The 24,731-nt window shown below is 38.8% G+C and overlaps 1 protein-coding gene across 2 annotated transcripts in view; it reads right to left on the bottom strand.

Annotated features, from left to right (window-relative positions):
* Window positions 1–24,731, bottom strand: part of AS3MT (arsenite methyltransferase) — a gene marked incomplete at its 5' end in the record, with an annotated part of 471,486 nt that overhangs the window by 162,900 nt on the left and 283,855 nt on the right.

Raw genomic sequence — 24,731 nt, 5'->3', positions numbered from 1 at the left:
GTCTATATACATTGAGTGCTATGGGTTTTGACCAGGACATGTCTGACTGCATGCATGAAATACAGGCTTTGACAATCAGGCACACACAAGGCATGTAGATAAACCTATGTAAATTAAATGCACTGCCAAGAAAGGTGCACTTAATCCTGCAAAAGCACATACAGACATACCTGTGCAAGCACCATTATTAAATGAGGTTTCATCACTGTGAGACGGAGATCCTTTCATCCACATTACCCATTGACAGTCCCACAGGAGGAATTGCTATCTCCTTGCTTCCACATTTATAAGGAGAGATTATGACATCACATATAAAGAACACCTGGTGGAAAACACACCTTGCCAAAATGGCTCCTGCCTCTATCTCAGTACAACAAAGTATAAAAAAGATGTCAGCTCAGCAGCAAAGAGGGAAGCATTTCTAACTATACCCAGGTGATTTGGGTTTCATTAGTGACTCAACACTGAAGGAAATGGCAGAGACAGAAAAAGAGGGGGGAATGATAAGGCACTGCTGGTGTGCTTCTCCTAGGAGGGGGAGGGAATAAGTGCAAATGCTTTGTTATTCACACTCCATGCCAAATTCTCCACAGAAGACCAGAGATCACATGGAAATGCTTACAGCAATAGAAATGGAACCTCTGAAACTTGCATCATTTGAAGAATCTGGTGACGTCCCATACAACAGTCCACTCTTCACCCTCCCTTGAACACTAATGGTATACACAAGAAGGGAAACACAGGGCATACAAGAAAATCCCTCTGATCACTGTCTGGTTGACAGCCATGTAGTAGATGCGCTCTCATCACAGAACGGGAACACATAGTGGCTGTGGTGGTTGCTTAATGGCCCACATGAGCAGAGATTAAAAAAATAAAGTATAAATAAAGATCAGAGGCAACTAGCTAGCTAACTATCCCAGAAAAGCACACAGATGTAATGTCAGTATGAAAAATAAAGACAAAGACTCAGTGTGCTTTTCTGGGATAGTAAAGTTAGCAAGCCTTCTTTATTGTAACATTGCCTTCCCACAATACATTGGTGCATGCACTGTACACTGGCAACTAATAGCTAGTTGCCTCTGATCTTTATTTATACTTTAATCTCTGCTCATGTGGGCCATTAAGCAACCACCACAGCACTATGTGTTCCCGTTCTATGATGACAGCACAACTGCTACATGGCTGTTAATAAGACAGTGATCAGAGGTGAGCACTCAAACTGAATTCTCTGGAATAAACAGCACCACATGACATGCTATTTCCTGTACTTGGCATTTAATAATAAACAACCAATATCTTGCATCTCCTTTTTAAAAGTTTATACATTTAAAAACATGTAGGAACATAGACTCTATAAGCACACTGTCCTGTCTTTGGTGATCTTTTTTATTGCTAGAATCAAAGTATCCAGGTTACAAAAGTTAGGTGGGCACTTTTGCCTTAAGTCAGAACTTTATTTGAACATCACATTCATATTAAAACTATAAACCCTAACTGAAACTTCAAATACTGCAAGCAACCATACATTATTCTAGATGAGAGAAATTAATCAATATAAAATCTGGGAAATATAGGGCCTTACGGCTTCATTCAGACTTTCCTTCTCCTCAATCACCTCTCCCAAACACATGAAGCTTTTAGCCTGTTCCACTATTTTCCCTTCTATCTCAGTTTTCAATTTCTTCTGATTTCCTCCATTTACTCCCATAACAACTGTCTTGTCTGCACTCAGTTTCATCCAATGTGCCTTCAGTGTTGCATTCCATTCCCCCATCATCTGCTAGAGATCTGGTTCAGGGTCTTTGTGTAATGCCACATTCACCTGCACATAGCAGGTTTGTTGAACTGTACCCTGCTACCTTTTTGCAAGTATAATAAGTCAAGAACTACAATGGGCTCAGAGCTGAGCCCTGCTGAACCACCACTCTCACTGTGAACCTATGTGAGAGTCCAAACAATGTTTGTACTTGTGTCATTGGGTCCATGTACATGGCCTGCACTAATTCTACCAATGTTTACAGAAGTTCAAACCATTGCAGGACATCATCTTTCTTTGGACCTTGGCATAAGCTTTCTCCAAGTTTAGGAATTCCCATTTGGACTCTTCATATTTAGCTTCTTCTCCACTACCTGTCTTACTACAAACATTGAGTCTGACATGCTCCATCCTGGTACAAATCTGAACTGCTCATATCCCATTTTTAAAAGAAAACTCCACCTTAAATCTAAAAAAAAAAATCTATTTGTTATGCTGTCTCAGTTTTCTGAGCTATTTTAACACCTCATAATCTCTGACTGCTTCTTACAGAATTTTAATGTTTTCTGCAAAATGGATGTCAGTGGGGCTTGACATATCAATGTTAACTTATTGTTCTTCAAGTCTTTCTCTTTCCCATAATCCATTTCAAGTCTGCTTTAGATGTGTCACACCAGACAGTGAAGTAGCAGTGTATTCCCATGCCATGGACATATAACGGGATTAGTGTTAGTCACTGTCATATATACTGTAAAAGGACTGCTGATTTTATTTATTGAATGGCCCTTATTTTTGTGCATCTCAGGGCTCATTTTACAGCATACTAAGGAATTATACAGCTGCAACCAACACAGTTGTTAAATTGCAGGCCTTTGTTCAAAGTATCTTTTTGTAGTCCAAGATGAAGTGACAGCCCCTCCCCCTACACTTTGGTAAATGTGCTGAAACTTTACAAGAAAAAATATTTTCTTACTTTTCTCTAAATGTCACAGACATCTTTGATACTACTACATTCAAGTCATCTTAAAATGTAAACCAGTATAAACAACAAACATTTAAAGTTTAAAGCTTAGCATTTCACTACTGTGATGCTGCTTATGTAAATTTATTAAAAGAAGTGACAGCTGCCTTTGAACTACTGACTGCAATGAAAGGCATGGCTACATTAGAAGCAACTGTGAATCGGTGTAAATTCTCTTCCTCTCTGCAATAAAGACAATGGAAAACAGTTTCACACCTCTCTTGTCTTGTTTACAGCAGTCTGAGCTCCTGGCTTCTGCAATTTAAGATTGTCAGTAGTACTACCGATTACAAATTTCCTCTGTCTGTGGTATGTCATAATTCCTCTGCAACTTATGTGAGAAGTTTAAGCTTAAAAAAAGCAATCACACTCTCCAGTACTTAAATACTGTGTGAACAGTCTGACACTGACAACTACAGTCATCTTCTTTTAAAATAGTGTCCACAGACACAATCATTATTTACTCCCTCTCTCCTGCTCACCACTGAACTGCCACAGATGTACCCTTTACTCTATAATACTCTGCCTCTTTTACATCGTGCCTCCTGTCATATCCCCCTGTTCTTTTACCTGTCTCTTACTTTTAAAGTTCCCTGCTCCTTCTTGCTGCACGTATTACTTGCTTTGTCAACTGTATACTCTGAAATCATAATGAATAAACATTTTCCTGTAGTGTTTTGTTGATATGGCACTTGACTTTATCACTATAATCTCCTTAGTATATGTACATGGTTACATTGTATTGCTACGCAAAGCCATCATTCTGTATTTACTATTTATTTGCTTTTTATTTCATTTGTTAGGTTGGTACTTTGCTCCTTGGCATTACCTAAAATAATGGACTTGCCCCAGTTAGACTTTTCCAGCTAACAAAAGCAAACAGTAGAATGCAAATATTTTAAAACAAATACAATTCAATTTGTGAATGTTTTTTTCCAAAACAGTATACAAAGGATCCTTTGGTGATAAAGGATTTTACTTCCACCTAAGCTGTCTACGTATATAATGTTGCTATTTGCTGCTCTTGACATTACTCCCCTTCTTTGTGTAGGAGACCGTGTATCTGTGTTTGCAGGGCAGACAGCCACCTATTCTAGGCAAAAGATGGACTAGCAAATACTGAGTATAATGACTATCCAAGCCCAGAGCTCCTGTTGTAGCAGTCCTATTATCAAGCTTTAGGATGGCTTAGGATGAGGAAGAGCTCAGTGGAAGTATTGGTGGGATTGTGACTGAAACCTGTTGGGAAAGTTACTGACTTCTGCTCACCAGTTGATATGCAGAAGTGATGGCAGTAACTGACTGTATACATTTGGATAAGTTATTCAGGTGGGAGGTACAATGGGGCAAGGAGGATGATCCCCTAGGCAACACCTCTCTGACTGCCTGCCCCCTGTGGAGAAAGTACAGTTGTCTAAAATCTTACCATAACAGTAGATGTCCTTCTCTTCACTGTTGCAACGTTCTTCACCTAAGGGATCTCCTGCAAAGGATAACTCAACGTCTGGGCAATATACCAAAGCCTTCAGCTCTTATAGGCACCGTACATCACACATATGCTACCAGCACATGATGCAGGGCATAAAGGTGATGTATGGATGCAGATATGAAGAACTTAAAAAGCCCCAGAATTAACCGAATACCTTCAGGGACAAAGAGGAACGTGTGTATCTAGAAATAAAAATAAAGAAGGGAGAAGGGCCCCTTGTCCAGGAGGACAACTAGAACACAGGGCAAGAGTCAGGGCAGTGGGTAAAGGAGGGAGGGACCGAATACTGCAACAGTAAAGGAGAGGACATCTACTGTTAAGGTATGATTTTACACAGCCGTACTATGTCTTTCCATATCACTGTTGCAGTATACTTTACCTAAGGGAGTGTACAAGAGCTCAGGAGGAAGGCAGAGAAGAACCTTCTGCAAACCCATGCAGGACAGCCCTGGCAAAGCCTGCTCTGGCCCTGGAAATCTAATTTGTAATGAACAGAGAAGACCAAGTAGCAGCATCAAGGATAGAACTGGTATCCAAACCCCTAAAAAAGGCAAAAAAAAAAATACAGGAGGCAACTGTCCTATTAGAATGTACCTTTACAGATGAGGAAAGACATCTGCCATGAAAAGAATAACAAAAGGAAATGGCCTTAGAAATCCAGGAGGAGATGGTTTGCTTAGCAACAGACAAACCCAAAGTCCTGGGATGAAAAGAAAGCTGCTCAGATCTGTGAAAAACTTCAGCTTTATCTAAATAATATCTGAGCAATCTATGCAAATCCAAGGTGTGAAGAACTGTCACAAGAAGGAAAAAATGGAAGGAAGGTGAACAGGCTGATTAAGGGGCAACTCACTGACCACCTTCAGCATAAAATAAGGATTAGTACAAAGAGACACCATGTCTCTGAAAAATTACAAAAGGAGGAATAGCCATGAGACCCCAAAATTCAGATACTCTCTTGGCTGAAAGTAAGAGCCAAAAGCAGAACAGTCTTCCAAGTACTATGTTGTAAGAAAGCTGAAGCAGCAGGCTGATGAGGAGACTGTGTCAGTTTCTCATGTACAAAACTGAGGTCCCAAGAAGCCAGAATAGGCTTCCTGGGAGGTCTAATATGAAGGATGTCTTTAAGGAATTGCTTGATCTCAAAACCAGAGGTCAGAGGAGGATTCAGGGGTGGACACTGCTGACAGTTGAGCATTCACTGAAGAATAACCCAACACGGAGCAGATCACACAAATAAGACAGAACCAAAGGAACCTCCAGAGATAGATGATCCTGATGGTGGCAGGGGCACCAGACAAACATCTCTTCTATTTGGACTTGTATGATTTCCTGATCTCCTACAGAACCTAAAGCCCGTCCATAGAAAAGAGGTGCCTGAAAGGGATCAAAACCCTATCGCTCACAGCGTCAAGTGAAGAGCGGACAAGTGAGGATAATAAGGGACCCCTTGTCTTGTGTGAGAAGATCCACACAGTGAGGTAACTTGTGATGATTGTCCCTGGCTAAGTGAGAAAGAAGGGGGAATCATTACTTACTGGGCCCAAAAGGGAGTAACCAGCAAGATTTTGGGAGAGTCCTGCCTGAACTTGTACAAAACTCGTGGTAACATAGGAAGGGTAGAAAGGCATACAGATGCATCCCCTTCTAAAAGACATGGCAACTACCTTCCAAACCAAAGAACTTGGGATTCAGAACATAACAGAGGAAAGCCTGTAGCCAATGAAAATATAATCCTGAGAAGGCATCAGAAATGATTTCTGAACTTTATGGTAATCCCCAGACTATGTAACAGGGAAGTAGTAAACTAGAGATCCTGAAGCAGGTTGTTGAGGTAAGGAGCTTGAACAAGCAGATCTAAATAGGGAAAAATCTGAATACCTTGAATCCTACAAAAAGCAATGATAGGAGCGAGGCATTTGGTGAATACCCTTGGGGCAGTAGAGAGGCCAAAGGGCAAAGCAGAGAATTGATAATGCAAGGAAGACAGAAAAATGTAAAAATTTGCTGAAGAAAGTATGAATGGGGGTGAGAAGGTATGCATCCTTGAGATCCAGATACCAGAAAGGCCTGGGTAAAAAGAAGAGGAAACAATGTCTGCAAGGGATATCATCCAAAATGAAAGGATCTTGAGAAAGGTTTTCAGCAGGGAGCAATCTAGAATTGGTCTCCATGCACCCTTCTTTTGTGGGGCCAAAAAATCCTGGAATAAAATCCCTTCCCTACCTGGGTGAGAAGCATGACTTGAATGATGCCCCGAGCCAAGAGAGTGCGAAGAACCTCTGGGAAATAAAACAGCTGTTCCCAAGGAGGTTGAGGAATGCCTGAAAATGGAGGAAGGGACTTCCAAACCATGAAATATCACTGACAGATAATGGACAGAACCCAATAGTCTGAAGTGATCTGTAGTGAATTTGGAAGATACACGAAAAGACAGAGGGACAAGGGAAGGAGAAAGCAAACCAACAGATATAACCAGGCTTGCCCTGGAAAGGAGGTTTCTGGGAGGCGGGAATCTGAGTAGACTTAGTAGGAGGCACCCACCTAGAACCCTTCTTGCTCTTGGGAGGAGGGTGAGATTGCCTAAGAACAAAGGCAGAATTGGAAGAATAATTGCTTGAAATTTAGGAGTAGAAGAAACAAAAATATGTTTCAGTTCCTGTAAGGCTTTACCCTTGTTCTGGTGAGACTTGAAAAAATCAGCAGCAGCAGATCCAAAAAAGGCTTTTATTATCCAAAGGATGATCCAAAAGTTTGGCCTCCATGTCATCAGGCAAAGCCTGAAGATGAAGCTAAGAATAATGTCTCATAAATGAATCAAAGGCAATAGACTTGGAGGAGGCTATCAGCTACATCATAGCTGCATTTGACTGAATGGTGGGCAACTTGAGAAGTAGAGCCGAGCAGGAAAAGAGCTGACACCTTCCTCTCAGAATCAGGAAGTTGGGAAACCACTTTAGAAACCTGAAAGAGGACAGCCAAGACATACTTGATCATATGAGTCTGGTAGTTGATAGCCCTAAAGGATAAAGTGGCAGCACTGTAAACCTTTCTTGCCCAGCCTTTCTGTTGTCCTACTATCCTGGACAGAAGGCAACAGCCTGGTGGAAGGCAACAACTTGGATGGCTTATCAAAAGAGACTGACACTACAAAAGGGTCAGCAGAAGGGCATTTATAAAGAAATTTGCATTGCTCAGGCACTTTATAGAACCTATCTGGCTTCTTAGGTGCAGGAGTCTGACAGTCAGGGCCTACAGAAGCTGCTGAAAAGATATCCAGAAGGGTTGCCAAAACAGAGGAACAGCAGTTGGTTTGGGAGACTACATTTGTAGGAGCTTGTAACACCTTTTTTGAATATCAGAGACTTGAGAACAATTCCACTTAAAACAGTCCATCATAATGGCAATGTTATCCCCAAAGGACAGCTCTTCTAAAGGGAAGTTTGGACTTAAGGAGTTCTCTTCCTCTCAATCTTAGTCCAAGGGGAAGAGATTTGGGAAGAATAAGCTAAGGATTCTTCCCCTGAGTCTAGATCCTCATCCAAGGAATCTAATTCCCCAGGCCTCTTGAGTGGAGTGGAAGACGAGGGAGGAGCAGGAATAGAGACCCCTTGAGGTGGACTCGAGGCCATCAAAGCATTAAATAATCCCAGAGTGAAATCCTGTTGTTCATGTTGGGGATCCTTTACAACAGGAAAATATACTTTTCTTTTGTTTTTTTTTTTCAGCAGAACATCCACTCGGAACACCCTTGGACAGTCAGAACCCTGAAACAACTTAATGATGGTGGTAGGAATCTCCTCACTCACTAAGATCTGAGGAATCTCCCTCTGTCCGAATATAATCAGCAGAGGTTCCCCCTCAACATCAGGCACAGACATCTGAAAAGCCTCCAAGGGTGTGTGAGAAGGTGGATCCATGCCGGCCTCCATTACGGTCGCTGCAGAGGAATCCAAAGCAACCACTGGATGGTCCTCCATGCTTCCACAAGCATCGAGAGAGACAGCCGAGGAGGCTGGACAGCAGCTGGATTCAGGCCTAACTTTTTTGGCCTTCTTCTTGGCAGATGGCTGGTCCTTGGGACGGGAGGATTACACCATAGCACCTTGAGACAACAACTTAAGACGTTGGTTCTCCAGGTGTATAAACAAGGAGGAGAAGTGACTATGTAGGGTCTCGTGCACAAACACCTGACAGATAGAACATTGTATACGATTGTGGAAAGCACCCAATCAAAAAAAAAGACACTGGTCATGATGGTCTTTATGGGGAACATCCTCCCACACTGACATTTTCCCTTTCTGGATAACATGAACGCAATAACAACAATAATAAAGGAAGAGAAGAAACCCCAACAGGGTGCTTATCTGAAAGCATGGCTTGGTAACTAGCATAGCAGAAGGGCGTTCAGATCAATGTTCAATAATGGCGTTTGGACTGGCAGCAAACAAGTCCTGAGTATCTGTGTCCGTACATCACCTTTATGCCTTACATCATGCGGGGGACCATATGTGTGAATTACAGCACTTACAAGAGCTGAAGGCTTTGGTATACTGGCTGGAAATTGGGTTATCCTTGGCAGAAGATTCCTTAGGTGAAGAATACTGCAACAGTAAAATGGAAGGACATCATTCATTCTGTAATATGAAGTCCAAAACATTCCCAAGAATGAATGAAACAATGGATTGCTCACTTTGAATTTTAACAATTAAACAAAGATTTTCCTAAAGTTCAGTATCCCACTTTGAAGGTAGGAACAGAGAGTAACAGAAGGGGAGAGCATTGCAGGAAGTATGTGTATCCTGTATGAATTGGCTACTGAACTATAGGAAGTCTGACATGGAGACCAGAACTAGAAAGAAGAAAAGTCTAGAGGTCGGCAGGAGGCTAGCCACAGCAACAGAACTCTGAGTAGCATTGAAGTGTCCTCAGTGTTTCAAGACCTTCTAAATTCACAGACTATTATGATTTAGTCTTAGCTGCTGGACAGGCCAGCACTGTCTTCTCACAGTATTGTAAACCAAATGGCATTAAGTTAGCAACAGTAATGAAGGAGGAGGATGGAGAATGAAAATATGTTTAGAAGAGTTGGTTGTCCACAGATGCATGACTTTTGCAGGAAGGGAAGGGAAAGCAAAACAGAAAAATAAGTACTGCTTTATGGGAATAAAAGACATCCAACCAGCCAGCAGCACACTACTCAAAGGTTTTGTCACATGGCCTCCAGATGGAGAGAAAGAAGATTACAGTAAGAGTCAAAGAATTTAGCAGGCAGTAACAAATAGCAGCTCTAAAAGCTGTGGAAATATTTGGCAGTCCAGCACAAAGATGTTGATGTTATAATCCAAAAACAGGTTTAATTTCGTAATCCTGCTGTGACTTCCTCAGTCCCCACTAGCACACCCATGTGATTCTGAGTTGAGTCATTACACCAAACAGTATTATTGGGCCATAACTGAAAAGTCACTTGTTCTTAGTGGGTTTGTCTGGTTAATAAATAAATACAACTAAAAAATGTGAAAAGCCTTGTAATCATCCAATTGTATGTGTGTGTTGCACTTGCATACAGTAACAAAAGCAGGGATGCAAGGAGACTAGCTGACCCCAGAGTAAGACTAGTCAGCAGTCTGTACTTCTTTGCTTGTATCAGACCATAGCGATAAACTTTGAGCATTCAGAAAGAGTTAACAGCAATCCAATATTTCAGAAGTAAAACACTTACATTACAAAATAATAAAAATCAAGTACACTTGGTCACCAAAAATAATCAGTTTTATTCAGTCATGATAAGTGCTTTCCTCCACAAAATGGACTTCATCAAATCATCTTTTGGGGGAAACTATGTACCTCCCGTGTGGAACAACACCAACAGCTCTCTGTATAATCCACACCGGTAAATCGTACCACAAAACAATGTTTTAGCAAAATAAATCCACCGGAAATAGTTGAATCCACGAAAGTATTTAATAAAAATACAGCAGTTTCAAACGTTAAGCGCTTTCACTAGACGCAGCTAGCTTCTTCAGAACGGTTAAAACAGCTGTTACCTCCTCATTTTAAATAACAAAACGCGCCAAAAAGCTAAGATACCATATTTAAAGGCATATAAACTTAATAAAAATGATAACATACATAAAAAATACAATTAATAAATTCTTGAACAACACATGCATTCTATTTAATAACTCTATAATCTACAAATAAATTGATGACTTTTAAAAACTAAATCTAGTTTAGTTTAAATAACACAGTAAAATCTGTACAGGTACTGTAGTAGATGTACGTTTAACTATGCTCAATTAAGAAATGCTTATGTTCAATTGATGTTCAATTGATATTCAACATCAAGAGGGGCTTGATGGTAAAATAATCATTAATGCCCGGTTTTTTGTTGGCATCTGTTAGAATTTGCCAATATAACTCTCTAAAGGCAAGGTAATTTTTAGTATTACCACCTCTAGGGTTGTCCTTAACTATCTCCAAGATGGCAAATTCAAATACATGTTCATTTCCTTCAGTTATGACGTGCCTAGCTAGTGCATTCTTGGTGTCTTGTTTTTTTATACAATATAAGTGGGAATATATCCGTTGTCTAAGATGTCTTTCAGTCTTGCCCACATAGAAAGATGGGCAGACTGTGCATAAAGCGATGTATACTAACATCCTAGACTTACAGTTACCCTTAACCGGGTAAATTCTAGTCCTGTTCTCATTACCCAATCTTATTGTATTCTTGATACAAATACTATTGCACTGTCTGCACATCCCACATCTCGATGTATGTGTACTCTCAAAGGGTTTCAAATTGCCACCTTTTTCAAGTATTCTCTTAACATTCAATCCCATTTTATTCACAAATTTTGGTTCTGTCCCTAATATCACAGCAACATCTGGGTCATTCAATAAAAGGTGCCAATTTTTAATTAAAATATTCTTAATATGTTGACTATAAGGGCCAAATTCTAAAATACAAGCTCTATGATATGTAGTTGCTTTGACTACTGAGACATCCTGATTTGTGTCCTGCTTGTCCAAAATATTAGTGTCAGCCATAATACTGGATGTACTGGTCGACCCTAAAAGAGGTTTATATTTTACACCCCATTGACTTATAACATATGCTGAGATGTCCACCATCAAATCATTATCATAACCTCTATCTAAAAACAATGATGTGATATAATCAATTTCCTTGACCATGTCGTTATAATTAGAACACATTCTAACTGCCCTGACACACTGTCCTTTATATATGTTTCTCTTCGTCTTTCTGGGATGGTAACTATTGAAGTCCACATAAGAATTGGTGAATGTGTCCTTTCTATACACTGTAGATTTCAATGTATCCCCCTCAACTGTAATCAGAGTGTCCAAATACGGCACTCCCTGTTTATTAACCAATGATGTGAATTTTAAGTAATTAGTACTACTGTTAATATAATGAATGAATGCCTCAAAGGACTCTAGATTCCCTTTCCATAAAATATATATGTCATCAAGGAATCTAGAATAGTGTACAAGGGAGTTCGCATAAATCCCATTCAATACATGTAGTTCTTCCCATTCAAGCATGACCAGGTTGGCGTATATGGGGGCGCAAGCCGCTCCCATAGCCACCCCCCTGGTCTGCCTGAATATTTCCCCTTCATGGAAAATGAAGTTGTTATCTAGAATGATACTCATGAGCTCAGCCAATAATGAAATTCTATCCCAAGACATTGTTGTATGTTTTCTCAGACTGTTGGTAAAAGCTTCAATGCCTTCATCCATAGGGATGGAACTAAATAAATCGACCACATCTATAGTACTGAATAAAATATCATGATGATACTTATGAACAGGATAATGTGAAAACAGGTTTAATTTCGTAATCCTGCTGTGACTTCCTCAGTCCCCACTAGCACACCCATGTGATTCTGAGTTGAGTCATTACACCAAACAGTATTATTGGGCCATAACTGAAAAGTCACTTGTTCTTAGTGGGTTTGTCTGGTTAATAAATAAATACAACTAAAAAATGTGAAAAGCCTTGTAATCATCCAATTGTATGTGTGTGTTGCACTTGCATACAGTAACAAAAGCAGGGATGCAAGGAGACTAGCTGACCCCAGAGTAAGACTAGTCAGCAGTCTGTACTTCTTTGCTTGTATCAGACCATAGCGATAAACTTTGAGCATTCAGAAAGAGTTAACAGCAATCCAATATTTCAGAAGTAAAACACTTACATTACAAAATAATAAAAATCAAGTACACTTGGTCACCAAAAATAATCAGTTTTATTCAGTCATGATAAGTGCTTTCCTCCACAAAATGGACTTCATCAAATCATCTTTTGGGGGAAAAAAAAACTTTATCCATGGAAAATACATACTTATACAAAACAACAAGATCAAAATAACATACATAATAATGACGTAAAAGCACTGAATGATTCATAGTAGGCTATCCACTTAGAATGTTGTTCTTCTTCTTTCGGCTTTCCCCGGTTAGGGGTCGCCACAGCGGAACTCCGGTCTGCTAATGATTGGCAGTAGATTTTTATGGTGCCGAGGTGCCAGCTTGATGCCCAACCTTCAATGAAGACATGCCCATTTACGCATGTCTTTCGAACGCCACTCAACCGCAGGGAGGACATGCAGACTCCACACAGAAGGCGCTCCAGCCGAGAATCGAACGAGAGAATCTCTTGCTGTGAGGCGATAACGCTACAGCTGCACCACCGCGGCTAGACAGGCTATCTACTTAGAATACTCAACATAATTAAAATGAACTTTAACTTTCACCCTATAAAACAAGTCAACTCAAAATCCTGGTGGGGAAAAGTACCTCTGCTACTGGACCACACTTACATACCTAATTATCATGATCAAATTGCTAGGTCACTTGGTTAAGCAGTTTAGCAGAGACAAACCCCAATGCAAACTAGAGCATGCACTTGTATCCAAACGCAAATTATTACAATCAATCTCATGCTCAAAATATTACATCAACAATTTATTTTTTTTATTTATTTGTCCTTTGATAATTGGGAAAGTCCGACTGAGACAAGGACCCATTTTCAGTGGAGGCGCAGGGAGAAAAACTCCACAACAGATTCAAACATATTTAAACAGCAGTTGATGAGTAATTATATACAAGGAGAGAAAAGCCCACAACAGATTAAATATTCTGCAAGGAGTTGGGGAGAAAGTCTCCACAAAACACACAAAAACATTTTACAGTAGTTGATAAGTAATTATATAAAATGGGAGAAAATCCTCACAACAGATAAAACACGCACGTTGAAAGACATTTACAGAATACTACTAAAATAAATCACAATCAAGACTACAATATGTACTGCAAGTAGCAAGACACTTTCAGAAATGGATAGTCTATGTCAAATAAACTAATATAGTTATTCAAAATTCTGACTATATTTCTAATAATATATGTAGGTGAAAAGTAAGAGTATTTTGCTGCCAAAATGGACAGAGGAATAAAATGAGATAAGGAGGTGTAATAAGCAAGGGGGGGGGGGTAATGACATGGAGAGAGAGAGATGATTATTATTAGAAAGATGAGAATATTACGGAAGGATAAAAGAGAGGACAATAAACAGTAAGTGTTGGCTGAAAAAGTAAACGCAGAGATTAGTAGTATGGTATCATTAAACAGAGAGCTTCTTTTCATGTTAGGTCATTACTACTGGCTAAGATACACAGGTATAAGTGAATTCAGAGTGGGAAAGGCATAATTATAGTAAATATATGGTCATTCATCTGTTTTGAGGGTTGTGCAGGCACAGTCCCAGGTGTCAGATAGATATTTTTTAGATTGGTCTTGAAATTGGAAAAGGGTGACAGCACATTTAAGGGATAGAGGAATAGAGTTCCAGGAGTGGACTACATAGCTGGAATTAAGAGAGGTTCCTGTTGATTGGTGTGGTTTGCAGTTAGAGAGGAGCATTTCATTTTCAGATTGAAGCAGCCCAGTAGTGTTATATGTATGCCTTAAGCCTAATGGAGCTTTGCTTTGTTCTGGCTTGTACATTAATTTGTAAACTATGAGTAATTGGGCGTACGTGAGTTGTTTGGGTAATTCCAGCCAATCAAGCTGTTTTAGTGCTAAGAAGTGATGGGTTTTGTTTGGCGACTTAGTGGCAAATTTTGCTGCTTTACTGTAGCACTGGTTTGGTTTATTTTGGAAGGAAGCTTGAAGGTTAAGCAGCACTGGGGCAGCTATATAGTAAAGTGGGGAGTACAAGTATAGAACCCAGGAGTTTTCTTGGATGAATCAGTTAAGTTTTTTTTGTTCTATAGTGTCCCCAATGTTTGGTGAGTTTTTTGATAACTTTTGCACATGAAAGTCAAATTTCAGGTCATCATCGATTGTCATGGCTATTAGTTTGACATGGGGAATGACTTGTACAGGGGTGTTAACAGCCACTGTTTTTATTTTGGATTGAGTAGAAGCTGGGAGTTATTGAGCTACCTTTCAACTGTTGAAAATGACTCTTGGGTGAGGTGTTGCACAGTAGTTAGGTTACTGGCAGAAAAGATTAATGTGGAGTCATAAGCATGACATTTTTCAGTGTGTAGATTGTTGGTAAACATGTTGAAAAGCAGTGGCCCCAGTATGAAACCTGTGGAATACCTGTTTTGATGGGTAGGAAGGATAAGTAAGAATCAATCCATTGGAAAAGTAGCTGGATAACTAGCTGGTAGAGGTGTTTGATAGGCCAAGTGAACAGAGATGTTATAGACGAAAACTGTGGGAAATGGTATTGAAGCCCTTGGACAGGCCCAAAAACATGGCAGAAACTAGATGGCCTTTGTACCTGGCTGATTAATTCCACTGGTGAAGTTTAAGAGAGTTGTGGTAGTGCTATGCCCTGGTATGAAAACAAGTCAACACTTATACCCAGAATCCAAATGAAAGAAAAAACAAAAAACAAGCCCACATGAACACCCCCCCATACATAGATACACAGCCGCACAACCCACGTAAACAAGCAACCCCAACACATGCGCGCACACACAGACAGACGCACACACACACACACACACCAGGAATACCCAAACTACCAATCAACAAAAATAATAAAACAAAAATAAAAATCAGCCTAAAAAAACAAATAAATTGGTCCCAAATCCGACATCCAATAAACAAGAAACAAACCCAGCATGTAATCATAAAAGAAGGGCACAAGTACAGACAAAACAAAAAACAAAATAAAAATTAAATTTAAATGAAAGCAAAACTATGGATTATGAAAAAAGACCATTACTCCTCAGGGTAAAAAACTGCTTTCACCCAAACAGCTATGTTAGATCATATACAAAGTGAGCCTCCAAGGAAGTAAGTGTCAAATAAAAATAAAAACAGAACATAAAAATAGAACATAAACATAAGTGCTTGTCTGACTTGCTGTTCTCGGTCTGTCTATTGCTGATCCCTGTCTGCAATTCATTTTGAATTATGTTTTTCATTTAAGGTTTGTTTACTTCTACTTTTTATTTTTATATTAATATTACATTTTTGTTTTGTTTTTAAGCTTTTGTTCTTTGGGAGTTTAAGAGGCCTTAGCTAGGGTCAGTTAGAAAAGTTAGAATGGAAGTCCTTTGCAGACAGTGAATTACATCCTATAATTAGTGGGAGGAGCTGAGGCTGAGAAATAGCATTCGTTTAACTACAGATATTTAACGGCATCTTTATTTAGCTGAAGTACTTGTTTGACTTGCTTTTCTCTGCCTGGCTATTGCTGATCTCTCTCTGCATTTGATTTTTTCCATCCAACTACTCTACTGCTGTTCTACTGTTAAAGTTGGTGGCTTTTGAGATGCCCGCCCCTACTATAAATCTGATTTTGGAAAATCCTCTTAGTCCCATCTCATTAGCTCTTTGTACTGAGTACTGAGAGATCAGCTGGGAAGCCCCACCCCCTCAGTCTCTTCAACTTGAATTATCTTCTGTTTCCTCCCTTCCCACTTACATAAAAAAAGAAAACAATGCAATTTATTCAGCTGTTTTTGCAGTATCTGTGCTTCTTCCTACTTTAAGAATGTGCAGCAAAAAAGCAAAATAAAGTGTTCAGTTGTATTTCATCTGCTGCATTTATTACTGCTTGTAGGTATCCTGATTAAATTGTACCTGTTGTTCTAAGTCTCTTAGTTTTGATTTAAATACTTGGGCTTCAAACTAGTTATCTTACAGAAGGACGGTTTGTGGTCTACACTCTTGTGGCAGGATAAGTAGCTTATACCCTTCTATGCTGGAAATTGCTGGTTGAAGGCTTATTGTGCCAGTTATTCGAAAAGTGTATTTGTTCTGGTTTAGGCACTTGGCCTTCAGCTCAGTTATTTTACATTAAGAAAGTTTGTGGTCTACACTCTTGTGGGAGGAGAGGGTAGCCTTCGCCCTTCTAAGCTGGGAATTTCTGGTGAAGGCTTATTGTGCTTATTCTTCTAAGTGCCATTTTTCTGGTCTGTGGTCTGCACTCATGGCATTACTATCTAGATAGTTTTTTTTAATTAACTACTAGAGCATCTTGTTTGCTCATACCGAAGCACTGCTCATCAAATTGCTTGTCTTATTGATTTGTTCAATATTTAAGTTTCCCTCACTCCTCCCTAGTCAATGGCCATGAATATGCACTTCTTGTCCCTCTCTATGGCCAGTCTGGTTGAGATGGGTATTCAGAGGCATTGTAGCAATTGTCTCACATACATTGATAACCACTTATTCTTAATAAAACAGATAGTGTATGCGAGAGATGTAAATACACATTAATGTTGGAGGCAAAACTCGCTCATATAACTAAAACTAATCATACAGAGGTCAGTGACACTTGCACCATACCTTCTGCACAGGGTAAAGACTCTACACATAAAACTACTTCTGCTGAGGCACTTACAGGTAACCTTCCTAAAACACTAAGACATCATGCACAGCACATAAAAGGGTCCTCCGCTATCAAACACCCTGTTAAAACACCACCCACAGCTACACATAGTAACACTGTATCCAATGCCTTCAATGCTAAGACCTTAAGGCAAACCAGCACACACAAATTTCCTAGTCATTTGTGATTTTATAGTGAGGCACATTGACTTCCCGCCAGGTTGTTAGCCTAGTAACAGTCTGTGAATCTACAAATCTATGAATTCCTGTAGTAGTAAAAATAAACCTAAGCATAACAAGCCAATTCCAAACAAAAATAAATATATAGATGATGATAAAGTAAAACTACTGCTAAAAGAAGAGCTCTTAGAGCTAAATCAATGCATAGAAAACAAAACAATCAAATAAATAAACAAAAATTAAACTAAACAACATGTCTAACAAAAATAATGCAAATAAAGTAAAACAACATCTGTAAATTGAAATAAAACTGCAGATCCAGAACTGGACAAAGAATCCCATCCAAATACAGTCTAAATAAAACAGTCCAAGCCAAGTAAAGAAAAAGTCTTAAATAAGCTGCAAATGTCAGTGAAAGATTAGTAAAATATTTTATGTTCAAGTTTCTTGAGCTGAGTCACACTTTTAACAGAACATGTAATATTAAGACCAGGTGGGTTACAGGCATTGAGATGAATTTGCCATTCAAGCTCCTTTTCCAGAATGGCCCAACTTCCTTCTAGCAGACCAATTTTAACAATATCCAAAATGTGAAACAAAAAATAAGTGTGCCCAGGGAATTCGATACTATGCTTTGCAGAATTCTTGCTTAAGTGACGTCTAATTTCAGAACTGTGTCGTGCAAGCCTTCTTTTCAGCTTGGAAATAGTTTTTCCATGTAAAATGTAGAAAAGTTGGAGCTGAGCCCTGCACACACATTTCTCTGTGTCACAATTCTGACAAACTTTGCTTATAAACTTCTTACCTCAGCTTGCCTAGAGGAGATGAACAAATCTTTGCAGTTCCTAAATTTGCAAAAAGTTTCGAGAGGGCAGTCACAAATCTTTGCAGTTCCTAAATTTGCAGAAAGTATAGAGAGGGCAGACACACTTACTGTACCAAGATTCTCACAACTGTCTTTATTAAAAACATCCTTCCAAATATGCCTTAAAATTCCTATCTTAAAAAAAAAGAAGGGATCTTACTAACAAAGCCTGTTACTGAACATAATGGACCAGTTGCCATGAATAACTTTTTTGATTTCATGGACAGCTCTACTGAAAGTGAGGGTCATGCTTCTTTTCAGCTTTAATTTGCTTTAGTCAGTGTTAAGAGAACCAAAGCCATGTAATGGTCATCACTGGGGGTTCATATAAAAACATATCACCTCTAATTTTAAGGTCCTTAATAGAATTAAGAATGTGTATAATGGTTGCACTTTCATGTTCTCTAACAAGAAACAGGTCCTACATATTATTAATAAAATTAACAGTTTCTTTAGACTCCTGGTCATTTCCCATATCCTACGAATTAATCACATTCCATTTGGTCACTCGAGGATGCGTGCAGCTGTCAAGAAGAAATAAATTAATCTTGGTAGGCTTACAGTAACAATAACTTTACCATGCTTTACAGTGTATCTGCTTGTACAAGGTGAGATCAGGAAAACCAACATTTTTTAATCACAATGGGTGAAAATTTAAAAAAAAAAAAACTGTTAAATTGACTGTCCAGTGTATGCAAGAAATGTTCTAAAGCACACTCACACCCATCCCATACAACAAAAATATCATCAGTGAACCTCAGATAGTATTTAATATACCTCAAATATAACTCTGAGTTATATACTGTTTTGCTCTTCCACTTGGCCAAAACAATGATAGTAAATCTTGGGGTCATACCTGCACCCAAAACAATTCCACTTTTTTTGCTTGTAAATACTAATGTTGAAACCAAAAATGTTGCTTCCTAACACCAGATAAAGTATGTTAAAAATTAAGGGAAATCTCACCTAGAAATGCTGTGCTTACTTAGCCATGGTCTCTCTCACTGCCACAATGCAATGTTCATGTATTAACAGTGTGTAGAGTGCCATTGCATGAATAGTCACTAAAAGTGAATCTCTAGGGACAGGAGTGGTTTTAATTTTTCTGAGAAAATCCTGTGTGTCCAGAACAAATGAAACAGCACCACTAGCCGTGTGTTTTATTTGGCATTCAAAAAAATTGTCCCCAGTTTACTGATACCACCTGCAACAACTGGTCTGTAAGGTGGGTCCTAAAGATTTGTGTGAGATTTGGGAATACCAAATAGGCCCAGCAGTTATGGATGAGCCACTGCTAAAAAATTATGCAGTCTTCCACAAATTAAGTCATCTTCATGAAGTAATTGTAGTGCATCATTGATGCTCTTATATGTACTAAAAACAGGCTCAAAATCTATTTGACATTACAAATCTGTGTTACTGAGCATGTAGTCAATCTTTTGGTTGTATTTCACTGTCACTAATAAAAATCCCCCCCCCTTGTCTGCCTTCACAAACCTGTGTGATTTGTCCGAGCTCATATTTCCCGAGGACTTTTATTTCAATCTTCTTCATATGAAATCTCTTGCTCCAGGGTATGCTCAAAACTGTAATAACTGCCTCACATTTGCTCTAAAACGCATTCAGATTTGGATTAATAGCAGGACAAAATTCACTCAAGTCTTTTCCAATGCACCCTGTCTTAGTTGTTGCTGTTGCTAATGATTTGAACTTTATCATGGAAAAAAATTAACTTTAGTTTCCACACAAAGTTTTAAATCAGTGATGGTCATCCACAAGCTTACTGCAGTCATTAGGGAGAAAGTCCTTCCGTTTTTCAAAACATGCCTTTCTACTGTGGAGAGGGGTTTAGAGGAACGTTTCCAGACCTTAGTCTGAAGCTTGGGCATCTGCATAATGGGTAAAAGTTATGTAGCCCCATTCAGATCTCTCTTCCCCAGGTTAACAGTCATCCCCCTTCTGACAGTAAGAAGAACCTGGGTTCCCTTGTTGACTAACCCACCTCCAGTTCTCTCCTGTTGTGAATATCTGGATCCAAAGGAACCATGTATCCTTGAAACACTTGTGTTAGCATCAGGTTCTCTGGTGGTTCAAATCTAGAAAGGGCACAGGTAACTTTATGACATACTGGGATTAAAATAAAAATGGGAGGAGGTGGCTTTCTGTCCAACTGTCCATTTTGGATATGTATTTTGGGGAAACGAAAAAAAGTTTTGAAGGTTTTTCTCTGAAGCGGTTATCAGAAGCTGTAGTTCCCTGAAGGTGGTGGCTGTAATCCCTAACGTCACACCGACATAGTCTCAGTTTGATTTTACTTTCATGTCCCACATCTCTTCCCTGAATCTCATTAAACTTACTGTCAGGTGCCGATTGTCTGTCTTTCTCTTCCAGAATGATGCTTTCTTTAGGCATCAGAGCCTGCATTTTTATGGTGTGCTTATAATAAGGATAGCAACCAGTTTCAAACCTGCTTACTCCAGAATACAGTTCCATTCAGTGATGAGATCACTGTCAATTTTATTCTACAGAGTAATTTTTGTTAGGTCTAAGTCCTCCGGGAACTCTCAAACTTGAAACTTGTACTGAAAATCTCCTCCCACATGCATATACATGTGAAGCACGGGAGTGAAGGCCTTCTAGCCTTCCAAAATATCAAAACAGTTGTTCCCATAATATGTGTCCAGGCTATTCTTAAAAATATCTAAACTAATTCCTGCTTTAATGTAATTTGGTAGTCTATTCCATTCATCAACTCCTTTCTCAGAGAATCAATTAGTACACTTCTCATTCCTACAGAATCTTCTACATAGTTTGTCTGATGATTCTCTACTACTTTTTGATAACCCCCAAACATTACCAGAGGTAGTTGTCTCTAAATGTCCTATATACCGGACAAAAAGTCTCCATTTAAACAGCTATACAATATACTGTACAAGTTCAGATATTTCAGTTTTTCATAATAACTTACATTTTCATATTTATGGGTGCCCTTGGTAAATTTCTACTGTACTCTTTCCAGTTTACTCATACTTGTTTTCTTATAAAGGTTTCCATATTTTTACTCCATACTCAAGTTTGAATCTAACGTAACTAACAAACAATGACTTCATCATTTCTGATTTCCTAGACCTTATAAATCATTTTATACAACTTATAGCTCTACAACTATTAACAAATAGGTTGATATGATTAGAAAAACTCAAAGCTGGTGTGATGCCCCACCACTGAACCAGTAATCAAGGAGCCTCAATCCTCACCACTGGCAAAAGTGGTACATTGGGAGGATGACATGTACACATACAGTACTTATAGATGCAGCTCTCTGCATCAAGTGCAATTTCCCTTAAGAGCAAACAGAGACCACAGTCAGTCCGGGGCTGGTTTCTCCCTCTCTCTCTCTCAATACCAGATTCCCAATAAGACTGCCTACTGGCACAGCTACTGCACTGAGATCTCAGCTGAGTGACCAAGCCAAGACCTCCAGTATCCTCTCTGTCCAACCAGTGCTTTGTGTCCCTACCCAAGTAGCTGACATACACACTCTGAGGTTTGAATTACACACACACACACACACACACACACACACACACACACACACACACACACACACACACCCCTGGGAAAAGCTGGCACAGGTTTACTAGCTATGCCCCCTTTGGCTCAGACAATAAGGCAGTTATCACTACCACCAGCCAACTTCTTAGCAGCTACTTTAAGGCCCTTTACAAAGGGTCTCCAATCTTACTGTGCAATATTAATATTAAATCAAATGGCAGTTTGACCAAGAGTAAGGCTGTAAGGAGAGGCTAATACAGTGCCACCAAATAAATATGCAGTACTCACAAAACTTAAATATCTCTAGACAGATCAAGCACAATGAACAGTTTAAATATATTTAATAATAAAAGAACAAGAAAATAGTATATAATCACAGTGACATTAGAGTTCAAAATCATAGGAAATATTTATTTATTTGAGACTGTCCTACAATGTTGTTTTATCTAAACTAAGCTTTGCTATATTCCTGATTATATCTAAGAGAATTATACTGCTCCCTAGTAACGTATTTCATCAGAGGAAGGTAGATGTGGTGAATGGTTCTTGTCTGGTCCAAGACAGAATACACTCTCTCTCTCTCTCTCTCTCTCAGAGTTCTTAAATTAATATCTCAAATATTAATGCTGGGATAGCGTGCAGAATGACATAATTTCTTGTCATCTGACTCTATCCCAGGTGAAACCCCCACTGCTGGAAGCTGGCAGTATTTAGCATCTACCTGTGAAAATACATAGACCCCAGATCTTTGGCAGATGCTGGAAGTCATAAAACAATTGCATTGCTTCAAACTTTCAGAGGTAGGTAGTTCACTCCAAAGACAATAAAGAAAGCTTTTAAGCAAAGACAAAGTGTTTCTGGCCTGACCTATAAAGTAATTTAATTTCAGCTATTTTTCTGAAGTTAACCTCCTGTATTCCAGTTTCCACGGTTAAAATATATAACAAGAATCACGAAAAAAGTGGATAAATGGTGCTGTCACAAACCAGTAATCAAAATCAGAGCACCACTCGATCAGTATGGATGTAGGCAGCAGTTTATTTAATGTCCAAGCACCAAACCAAGTTTTGACTTGGTTTGGTGCTTGGACATTAAATAAACTGTTGCCTACATCCATACTGATCGAGTGGTGCTCTGATTTTTAAAATATATAACAGTTATAATAGTGCATGTACATGTGTATTCTATTCCAGTAGGACACACTGTGGTTATATTTCAAACACAAGCACTTTATACAAATCATGCTGATATTCACAAATGGCATACAATTATTTACAAAATTCCAGATAGCTGTGCTGGCATTATCACCTTTTGTCACACCAGGATCTACCCATATGGCCAGCTCCTTAAATGGATCTACAGTTTCAATCAATGTGTACTGTATTACATATTCACCTTTCAATTTATGTCTCTGAAATCTCATATGTTTAGTTTTTTCTGTATTTATCAGCATATTATTCTCCTGTGCCCAAATGGTCAATTTAGTCAAGTTCTTTTGCAGACATGCCCTATATGTAACGCATGTAATCAGTTTACGCAATTTCCAGTCATCTGCATACAAACTGTAGAACACCTCAGAAGAAAAAAATACATCTGAAATATACAACCTAAACAAGTATGGGCATAGAAAAGAGCTCTGTGGCACACCCTGACTGTAACTTCGAATTTCACCTATGCAATTGCTGTGTGACAATGCAGCTATCAATCTTTTCAAGAATACATCAATACCTAGTTGTTCTAAATTACTGATCAGTGTTTTGTGTATGACCCTGCTATCAATCTTTTCAAGAATACATCAATACCTAGTTGTTCTAAATTACTGATCAGTGTTTTGTGTATGACCCTGCCAAATGTTGAAGTGAAATATATATAAATTACATCACAGCACAATTTTTCATATATAGCCGTTATTATATTGTCATAGAAGAGTATTCTACAGGTGGTAATATATCTAGTTTCAACATATGGATGTTGACACAGTTTCCGATCCAAACCTTTCCAGTTCTAACAGTAACTTATGCAATATTACCTTCTCCATTATTCTTCTAGAGTATGAGAGCAAACTTAAGGATTCATATGACTCTGGGATTGTCCTACTCCTCTTTCCCATAAAGGCAGGTTAAACAAGTATATGTTTCCAGGTCTACAACACATCATCGAACCCAAAACTACGAAGACTGAGAACAGCGATTTTTTACCTGGGGAAAAAAAATCACTGTTCCAGTACAAAACGCGAAACTCACTAACACTACAAAGCATTTCTAATGTGGGGGGCTGTGCCTCCCACACACCCCCTACTCGAATATACCAACTCCGAGATCGCACCACAGTGGAGGAAATAGCAAAGCTGCGGAAATAGCCCACCAAATTCTTTCCCTGGGAAAGAATTCAATGTTCGATATTTTCAGTTTTCGGACTTTCAAGTTTGAGGTTTTGGTGTTCGAACTTTTGAAATACACCCCATGTTTCCAATATTGAGGAATCTCCCCATAGATATACGACCTAATAAATAATAGATATAATGGTACTGTAAGTTCTTGCTGAAGTGTTCTCAGGTTATTATTACTAATTCCATCTCCTCCCTATGCTTTATTTAGATCCAGTTTGCATAGCCCTTTTTCAATATAATTTGATTTCGGTATCTGAGGTTACCACGATGTTATTAGGAATATTTACCATCCCCTTTGTGGAGCCAAACTGATTTATATAACATTTTGTAAATATATCTGCAATCTGTTGTATTTGAGAATAAGTTTTGGATTCTATACACAGTTTATCAATTTGTATATCTTTACTCCTTCCACATCTTGCGTATCTATAAAATGGTTTCATATTATGCTCAATATCTTTATAAATTCTTCATATTTTTCTGTCTTGTCTCACACTATATTTAATTTGTCTGTCCAGTTTGTTTATTTCAGTTTTCAAAGTTGTAGATCAGCCTCATTTCCATTTCTTATATTTTTTGTCTGTCATCTTA

This window comes from Protopterus annectens, chromosome 14.part0, assembly GCF_019279795.1.
Source record: "Protopterus annectens isolate FY-2018-M chromosome 14.part0, PAN1.0, whole genome shotgun sequence".
NCBI classification, from domain to species: domain Eukaryota; kingdom Metazoa; phylum Chordata; order Ceratodontiformes; family Protopteridae; genus Protopterus; species Protopterus annectens.
Note: the sequence above shows the minus strand (reverse complement) of the source record. Positions and strands in the feature narration are given on the sequence as shown.